The sequence below is a fragment of the Capricornis sumatraensis genome, chromosome 22 (assembly GCF_032405125.1).
Source record: "Capricornis sumatraensis isolate serow.1 chromosome 22, serow.2, whole genome shotgun sequence".
NCBI classification, from domain to species: Eukaryota; Metazoa; Chordata; class Mammalia; order Artiodactyla; family Bovidae; genus Capricornis; species Capricornis sumatraensis.
Window position 1 is genome coordinate 29,177,696 of NC_091090.1, and position 10,453 is coordinate 29,188,148.

The following is a 10,453-nucleotide window of genomic DNA, read 5'->3' on the forward strand; positions in this document are numbered from 1 at the left end:
AGTGACTGTTTGTTGGGTGCAAATACTGCCAGGGTCTTCATATGCTGATGTCTGTGGGCATAGGAATTACTTGGGGCTTAAACACAGAAACCTTCTTCCCTCTCACTCTTCCTTTCCCTAGCCTTCTCCCTCTCTCTCCCTTCCTCTTCCTGTCTTTCCCTCCATGGGTGTGGGGATGTGTGTATCTGTCTATTGCCCAAAAAATCAGTACAATTCCTGATCTTCTGATGAAAAGGTGAAGAACCTGTGAAAGAATTACAGGGGATAGAATTCAAAGGGGACAGAAATGAAGGAAGAGGATTGGAAGCAAAGGCTAAAAAGGAGAAAAGTAACATATGATGCGGGGAGACTTAGGAGGGATTTTCCCAGAGTGCTGCATGAGAACCCTGGATGGAATAGAGTTGAGGTTACTGGAGAAAAGTTCCAGACTGCATGCAGGACTACTTAATTCTGAATCTATTCTATGAACCATGGAGCTATTTGCACCAGAATTGTATCTCCTTGTTAACAGAAACACCATTTATTAAATGCTCATTCTGTGTCAGTCACTGTGCTGAGTACTTGACACGGATAAGAAGGAGAAAAATAAAAGTACTATCCAAAAAAAAAAAAAAATCAACATTACAATTTCCTCCACCCAGGAGTGCTGTGAACTTTCTGTCAGACCAGATGGTACTTCTGTTTTGGAGAGAACTCACCTTGGGCCTTTTTGGAAGTGCAAAGAAAAAGCCATCTCTCTCCAGGGTAAACACAGAGAGGGAAGTTCTATTCTTAGAGGGTGAAACAGAGAAGGAAATTGTTACATATACAATTAACAGGAACTTGAGTTATCACCCCAGAGAAGAGAAATGGAGAGAGATGCCAGTTAGAAACTTCACAAGCTGACGTAACAAGGGAACTTCACAGACTCCTGAGTCTAGTATTCAAACTGTTTCCACGTCTACATCATGCTTTAATTCTCTTCCATGATTTCCATGCCTGGAATAAAATTCTTTATGTGCAAAACAGTCCTATGAGGTCCACACAGCAGCCAAGTGACGTAGAAAGAAAGACAAGGCAGCCTCAGGAAAGGAGCCAACAGAAATGGGTCAACAAGAATTTGGAATGAAAAGTACTTTCCTGGTGGTCCAGGGGCTGAGATTCCTGTGCTCCTAAGGCAGCGGGCCCAGGTTCGATCCCTGGTTGGGAAACTAAGTTTCCACATGCAACAGCTAAGACCCAGCACAGCCAAAAAATAAATTTTTAAAAAGAAGAATAATTTGGAATGAGAAAGTAAGCACAATCCCCCCAACCCCCATCTAGAAAACTAGAACCTGGGAACTTGTTAAAAAGGCAGAATCTCAGCTGATGGATGTTAATCAGACTTAGTATGGTGATCATTTAGCTATATATGCAAAGATGGAATCGTTGTTTTATACCTGAAACTAATATACCAGGTCAATTATATCTCAATTATATATATAAAAAAGAAAAAGTAAAAATGTTTAAATTAGAAGAAAATAGATAATGAATATATGAAGAAACAGGTTAGCCTCAAAAACAAAGTAATGTAAATTAGAACAGAATTCCATATTTAGGCTATAAAATTGGCATAGATTTTTAAATGTGAAATATTAACAGGAGAATAGTAAAAAGGGGCATTTTCAGGTATTTTAGCCAGGAGTATATTGGTACAACTTTTGTAGGGTATTTGATAATGTAAAGCAAAAACCTAAAAAAATGTTCTACCCCTGGGAATTGTTCTAAAGAAATAGAGAAGTACTCAAAGATCCATGTACAAGAATATTCAGTGTGGGAAAATTGAAAATATACTGGATTTCTAACAGTAGAGTAATAGTTAAGTACCTGTTAGCATGTATTTATGATAAAACCTATGTAGCCACTAGAAATTATTTTCCAAGAAAATTTAATAACTAAAAATATCTTTTTCATAACAAATTCTGAAAATGTTAAGGTACAGTTCTTCATATAAAGCAGAATGTTCCTTTGATGTAGATAGAAACATACTATATACATGCATGTATATATTTGTGTATATATATATTAATGTATACTTGGAGAAAAGCCTGAAAATATATGCAAAAAATAAATGCAGAATCTTGGGCCCTCATGGCAAATCTATTGAATCAGAGTCTTCCTTTTTATAAAATTTCCAAGTGATTCTCCTCACATGAAAGTCTGTGGTGTACTGCTTTAAGGAACATTCTAGAAAGTGTGGGACATGAGAAATTTCTCATGAAATCACAGCGGGGCTCACTGGACACATTCCATTTTCTAAAGCTAAGAAATTCAGTCAAGTACCCTTGAGAAGTGATTGGGATAAGAAGATCAGAGCCTTAAATCTCAGAGCTGCACTCTCTTGAAGCTAAGAACTGTGCACCTCATCTCCTGCTCTGGAGGGTCTCTTGGCAAGGCTAGGGATGGAGAGACCAGGAAAGTGAGGTCCTTTCAGGTCAAAACTCAGAAGCCGCTGCTTTGGGTTGAACTTACCAAGCCACTCATAAGCAAGCTGCCCGCAACTCAGGGTTTCGTGCAGGCTTTCACTTACTCAGCAAAACAAGCTAGTTTCCTGCATTGAGGTGAATGGTATTAGTCAACTGACTACCGGAGTGCCATGCTCGGGGAAAGCCCAAGTGAGTGTTTGTCAAATGTTCCTGGCTTCCTCCCACCATAATTTCTCCCCAGCTGTTTCTACGAGGGTCGTTCATTAACCAGGGATCAGCAATGTTTGCTCCTGGACTTTCCCCCAGTCCCATGCAGACAACCCACAGAGTTTTGGGGGTGGTGAGTGGGGATGAAGGAGCTTGCCCCAGAAAGATGCCCTTGCACTCCACTCTTGCCTCTAGGTAGGGATGACCAACCCCTGAGACAGTGGCCTAAATCTGATGCATGGTCCCAACCTAGTCTGTTAAAGGAAATCACCTTCCCAAACCATCCACATGCAAGAAACTCATTTGCCAGATTCTGCTCCACAAAATGTTTTGCATTTCTGAGCCCTTCTCCTCTGAAGATCATATCAGTTCTTCTGCTGATTTAATCTCTCAGTTGTGTCTGACTCTCTGCACCCCATGGACTGTAATGGACTGTAGCCTGTCAGGCTCTGCTGCCCATGGAATTCTCCAGGCAAAAATACTGTAATGGGTAACCATTGCCTTCTTCAGGGGATCTTCCCAACCCAGGGATGGAACCCGGGTCTCCAGTGCTGCAGGCAGATTCTCTACCGTCTGAGCCACCAGATTTAGGATCCACCCAAACTCCTGGACTCTTCCACAAAATCCATCTCCTCTGATGCAAAACCCACTTCTATCTGTCTCTCTTCTGGCCTCTCTGCTTGCTCTCGTGGCATTTCATTCAGCAATTTCTGGAGAAAACTTTTCTATTGTCCCCTTGAATGGCTATTTTTATGTACTTTGGCTTTTTAAACTGAAAAGCTTAAGTGTTTGTTCCTAATCTGCTCTCTGAATCTAAAACTCTTTAGAAGAGACACCCATGACTTCTGCACACCCACATGCCAACAAAGACACCACCCATGGCTGATGCTCAGTGCATACTTACTCACTTGACTTAATTTGATGGTCATACTAGTGAGCTTCTTCTTCCACCCAGTTTCTTACTAACTGAGGAGGATTAGAATATGCCACACAAAAGATGCCACTTTGGCAAAAGGATTAATTTGAACTGAAGGCAAACTGAGAAACAGCAGACTCAGGAGAAACTCTCTGCCTTTCCCTGTTTCTGTCTAAACGTGCTCGACTCTGTGTGATCCTATGGACTGTAGCCCACCAGGCTCCTATGTCCAAGGAATTTTCCAGGCATTTTTCCAGACAAGAATATGGAGTGGATTGCCATTTCCTATTCCAGGGGATCTTCCCAACCCAGCGATCAAACCAGAGTCTCTTGCATCTCCTGCTTTGGCAGGTGTATTCTTTACCACTGCACCATCTGGGAAGCCTTCTGTCTAAACACCAGGCATTAATTTCCCTTTCTAAAGGTAACATAGATCTCTATTTGTAAAGGAAATTCACATATTACAAAGAGGGGGACAGCTCTTATGGATGGAAAAGACACCAACTTGAGTCAGCATAACAAAGCCTACTAAATTACCCTTATGTTTAATTCACTTCTGTTCAGTTCACTTCAGTCCCATCATACTATGTTGATTTACACACCTGTGCCACCAAAGAACCCTGCCTCTTAGTTTAGGTGTCACCACTTGGGGACTGCCTGTATAAGGGACTGATCCGAGGTACTGGCAGTTCCATCTTCAGTTCAGTTCAGTCGCTCAGTTGTGTCCGACTCTTTGCGACCCCATGAATCGCAGCACACCAGGCCTCCCTGTCCATCACCAACTCCCAGAGTTCACTCAAACTCACGTCCATCGAGTCGATGATGCCATCCAGCCATCTCATCCTCTGTTGTCCCCTTCTCCTCCTGCCCCCAATCCCTCCCAGCATCAGAGTCTTTTCCAATGGGTCAACTCTTCCCATGAGGTGGCCAAAGTACTGGAGTTTCAGCTTTAGCATCATTCCTTCCAAAGAAATCCCAGGGTTGATCTCCTTCAGAATGGACTGGTTGGATCTCCTTGCAGGCCAAGAGACTCTCGAGAGTCTTCTCCAACACCATAGGTCAAAAACATCAATTCTTTGGTGCTCAGCTTTCTTCACAGTTCAACTCTCACATCCATACATGACTACTGGAAAAACCAGTAGACGGACCTTTGCTGGCAAAGTAATGTCTCTGCTTTGGAATATGCTCTCTAGGTTGGTCATAACTTTTCTTCCAAGGAGTAAGCGTCTTTTAATTTCATGGCTGCAATCACCATCTGCAGTGATTTTGGAGCCCCCAAAAATAAAGTCTGACACTGTTTCTACTGTTTCCCCATCTATTTACCATGAAGTGATGGGACCAGATGCCATGATCTTCGTTTTCTGAATGTTGAGCTTTAAGCCAACTTTTTCACTCTTCTCTTTCACTTTCATCAAGAGACTTTTTAGTTCCTCTTCACTTTCTGCCATAAGGGTGGTATCATCTGCATATCTGAGGTTACTGATATTTCTCCCGGCAATTTTGATTCCAGCTTGTGCTTCTTCCAGCCCAGCATTTCTCATGATGTACTCTGCATATAAGTTAAATAAGCAGGCTGACAATATATAGCCTTGACGTGCTCCTTTTCCTATTTGGAACCAGTCTGTTGTTCCATGTCCAGTTCTAACTGTTGCTTCCTGACCTGCATAGGGGTTTCTCAAGAGGCAGGTAAGGTGCTCTGGTATTCTGATCTCTTTCAGAATTTTCCAGTTTATTGTGATCCACACAGTCAAAGGCTTTGGCATAGTCAATAAAGCAGAAACAGATGTTTTTCTGAAACTCTCTTGTTTTTTCCATGATCCAGTGGATGTTGGCAATTTGATCTCTGGTTCCTCTGCCTTTTCTAAAACCAGCTTGAACATCTGGAATTTCATGGTTCACGTATTGCTGAAGCCTGGCTTGGAGAATTTTGAGGATTACTTTACTAGCGTGTGAGATGAGTGCAATTGTGCAGTAGTTTGAGCATTCTTTGGCATTGCTTTTCTTTGGGATTGGAATGAAAATGGACCTTTTCCAGTCCTGTGGCCACTGCTGAGTTTTCCAAATTTCCTGGCATATTGACTGCAGCACGTTCACAGCATCATCTTTCAGGATTTGACATAGCTCCACTGGAATTCCATCACCTCCACTAGCTTTTTTTGCAGTGATGCTTTCTAAGGCCTACTTGAGTTCACATTCCAGGATGTCTGGCTCTAGGTGAGTGATTACAGCATTGTGATTATCTTGGTCGTGAAGATCTTTTTTGTACAGTTCTTCAGCTTTCCCCATATACTTACCCTCCCACTATCTACTTGCCCTAAAAATTCAACACTCCCTCCTTCCTTTGTCTAGTTATGTCTCTACATTTATAACTCTTTGTTAAAATGGTATCTAAGCCACTGAGTCTAATTGCATCTTTGAGTGTTCACGTCTTTTCTGCAAAAGCCTCTGTATACACACATAACAAATCCTTTCTCTGGAAATCTGTTTTTGTCTGTTTAATTTGCAGGACCCAAGGTACTGAATCAAAGAGGGTAAAGGACAAAGTTTTTCCTCTCCTTCATTATTTTCAACTTCTAGTAGACCAGTAACTTATGAAAAGTCTTAATTAGGACTTCCCTGGTGGTGCAGTGGATAGGAATCCACCTGCTAATGCAGGGGACGGAACATAGGTTCGATCCCTGGTCCAGGAAGATTCCAGGTGCTACAGAGCAACTAAGCCCCTGCTTCACAACTAATGAGCCCACACATGGCGGCTACTGAAGCCTGAGCCCTAGGGTCTGTGCTCTGCAACAAGAGAAGCCCATGCATGTCAAGGAAGAGTAGACCCTGCTCACCACAACTAGAGAAAGCCCACAAAAGCAATGAAGACCCAGCACAGCCAAAAATAATTAAATTTCAAAAAATCTTAAAGAGGGATACTTTGGCAGAAAAAAGAAAAAGCTTACAGGCACACAACATTGGTTTCAAGTATTTAGTAAATTTTTTAAAGGGAGAGGAATCAGACAGTCACTAGAAGATCATACTAAAGCTTGATAAACATCTGTAGTGACATTCCAGAGAGGAATGTTGCACCGGGAGCTCTGTTTGAACTGGACCATCTCCATGTTCTCTTCCAATTTTGGAATCTGTCTCAGTCTTGGGAGTAGAGGTGTGTGTGAGTGCACACATATTTGTGAGTGTGTGCATATCTGTGGGGGTGAGGAGTAATGTATCTTCAGTTTTTTCCTATTTTTCTGAAAAGCAATTTGAATCATTCTAAGTGCCGTCACTTCATGTTTTCCATGAAAATACAGATTAAGAAGAGAAAAAAAAAATAGAGGCGGGGAGGACCAGAGAGAAAGCCACTGAAACCAGCACACTTCGGAGAAATGTGTCACTTTCACTCCTGTGTGGAGTGACTCAGAATGACAAACGAATCTCAGGTTCTCCTAGTGTTCCTAGAAATGCTGTAGAACCACAAGATGAAATGGGTTTCCCATGAGAGACAGTTCTTCATCTTTGCTGAGGCGAGGGGATGAAGGATGCTTGAAGAAGAGGGTGGAGGAGAACGAAATCAAGAGAGAAGAGGGGAGGGAGGCAGGAAGGACAGTGGAAGGGGCGAAACAGAGAGAAGTGCTTCCGGTGGGCAGAGCTCCTCCCAGATCTGCTCCACTGTACTCATCCAGCAGGAGATCAGAGGAAGGAGGTGGGGACATGGAGGGAAAATGAGGACTCTTGAGAAGGTTCTTGGCCACACAGACCTGAGCACTTACCTAAACTGGAGAGGAAGCTGCCTGTAAATTGCACATGACCATGTGCATTACGCAGGTTTTATGCCAACCAAGAAACCAGAGGGGACCTCATAGCCAGATTTCCTATCCTGTGATCCTATCACACCCACAGGTGTCCTGAGCACCCCTTCACCTAGCACCCAGGTTAGATTATACCTTGGCTTTCTGCCTCCATCGTCACTTTCAGGAGTAATCTGACTCAACCCTCTGACTAACGAGGGTGTTGGATGGTTTTCCTACAGATGGACCCAGCAAGTGAGCCTTGTCTGGATCCAGGCTTCCCACTAGTCTCCACCTACAAATGAAGGGATCTCTCCAGCTCTTCCAGGGCTGTTTTCCTCTTTTAACAAAATGCTACGGGGGAGGAAAATGATTATAATATTAGTAGCCTTACATTGTAGATAAAGCCATACAGCTCACAAAGTTCTTTTCAAATATACCACTGTATTTGATGCCCACAACAAACCCATAAATCTCTCCACTTCACAGGTTAAGACTGCAAGGAAGCAGTCATGTTTGACTCTTTGCAACCCCATGGATTGTAGACCACTAGGCTCCTCTGTCCATGGAATTCTCCAGGGAAGAATACTGATGTGGGTAGCCATTCCCTTCTCCAGTCAAAAGTCACACAGTTTTTAAATAGTAGAGCAGAAATTCAAACCCAAGGCTCATGATTCTGAGTTAAGAGAAGGAAAAATAACTTCCTCCAGATGCAGGCTGGAGAACATGCGAAACCCAGGCTCCCAGGGCCTGGTGGAGAGCGAGGGGTTGTCAGAGGATCAGACTTGCAGGATGAGCAGAATCTTCTAAGCCATGTCTGCCCTGAAGTCAGGACATCTGAGGCACTCTGCCTGCTCTCTGAAGAAGATGGGAAATGAAGCCAGTCTTTAATCTTTTTTTAATTTTAAATACTTTTTAGCCTTTGCACGTAATCTTACACACATTTATTGGAATACCAAGATAAATGAACATGCAATCAGATGGTTTCAGTGACAGCTCTTAAGATGTCTCACTCTACCAACTTATCACCTCTGGTTCTCAAAGATTGTAAAGTGGTAGACAGTTGCCTTTTCTGCATTTGTTATGTGTAATGATAGGAATAACTTACCAATTACTAACTCTAAATTGCTAGTGTTACTGAAGGTATGATATGAAAAGAATTTAGAATCTTAATTCTCTCCCTTGAGGGAAAACCGAAGAGAATGAGGTAGGAGTTCATTCTAGTAAGTAAAGAACCAGGCAGAAACCAGCATTCATCACCGAGGCAGCAGACCAGAAAAAAAAAGAAAAAGAAAAAGAATTTATTAAAACCAATTAAAGTGAAGTTGAATAAAAATTAATTTTATTCTAATTTTTTTTTCTAGAAATTAAATACAATTCCCTGAGATAGTGTGAAACATCCTGGAGTTCCAGTCACAAAATTGAGAAGCACAAATATCACTAACCTTAAAAAATGTGTTTAACAGGATGGTAGACTCATTCTGACCTGCCTCCAAGTGGTACCAGTGCTAATGTGTCTTCTGGGTAGAACTGACCCCGGTGTCTCATGCATTACTGGAAGGGACCTCAGAGATCATCACCTACTTCAACCACCTCCTCTTCCAGATCAAGAAACCAAGCACTTCCCTGTAAGGAAGTGGCTCAGCCAGCCTGGCACATGAACTCAGCCACTTACTGCCGGAAAGGAACTCAAGCTCAGGGTCCCTGCTGCCCAGTGGGGGGCAGGGTGTATGTGTCTCACTTCCTCTGCCAGCTTTAGGCTCTTGGGGGAAATTACCTGACCATCCAGAACCAGGGCACGATGCCCCATCTTTCAACTCCCCTCCCGCTGAGTGGAAGTGGTGGCATTTGGCTCCTGGGGAGAGAAGGGGGATGCTCGGGGAGGGAAGGACTTGGTATGAGGATGGAGTAGCTGGGGAGCTTACCTACAGGTGACCCCAGCACCTGCCTGATTCCACCGACTACAGCCTCTGGGGAAACCTCACCCCAGAAAAAGTCTGGAGTCATTAGGACAATGGGTGGGTTGTAAACTCAGGGAAAATGAGAAGGGTGCAACCTATGGATTCTTGGTTTCAGGGAGTCTTTCCCCTCCTTTCCTTCCTCATCCATGTTGTCCTGATGATCCCACCTTGCAGGGCTCTTGTGAGGCCCGAGGTGACACTGTCCACCTTAAGCAGGCTTTGTCTCTGGGAGACAGCCACTGTCATACACCAAGGCAGGGGTCCTCCCTGTGAGATGGACCTGGGTCAGAGCTATATGGACTTGAGGACAGGAACCATCAAGGAAAGCTTGGAAGGACCTCCCTGGGGGCCCAGTGGTTAAGACTTCATCTTCCAATGTAGGGGGTGCGGGTTTGATACTGGGTCAGGGAGCGAGGATCCCACATGCCTCCTGGCCAAAAAACCAAAACATAAAAACAGAAGCAATACTGTAACAAATTCAAAAAAGATTTTTAAAATGGTCCACATGAAAACAAACAAAAAAAATTTTTTTTAAAGAAAGGAAAAGCCTGGAAAGGCAGGAAAGAGGACGGAGCTCTGGCACTCCACATGGGGAAATCGTTTTCAACGATTTCAATCCAAGGATAGAGAGTCTTTTTCACACATCAAAATGACTCACTTTGTTTTAGTGAAATTTGGAATTTGCGGTGATAAGGGCAGAACCATGGAATATTTCCCTGCCGGCTAGCACCTAACAGCTGCCCTCAGTCACCTCACAAAGGTGAGGTGCACCCTGCAAAGGCAGAAGTTAGCCCCATTTTACAGATGAATTAGCAGCTCAATACTTGAAGTTACTTGGTAAGTGGCAGAGGACTGAATTCCATCCACATTGACCAACTGTCTGTTTTGACAACTCTCCTCTCACGCTGACATGTTGTTTATCTAGGAGGGTTCAGGAATAAGGTAACATAAAATCTTTCAAGATGTAACTGATTTCTCAAAGACCCCCAAAGTATTTGACCTCTTTTAGACGGCACACATAAATGGAAACAAACTTCTCTTTTGGAAAGAAGTGTTTTTTCCCCTGGTAAATTTGGGCCACCTCTGCCATCTCTGTGGCCATAGCAATGCCCTCAGAGGACACTGACTCACAGACCAGATCCCCTCTGCCCAGCA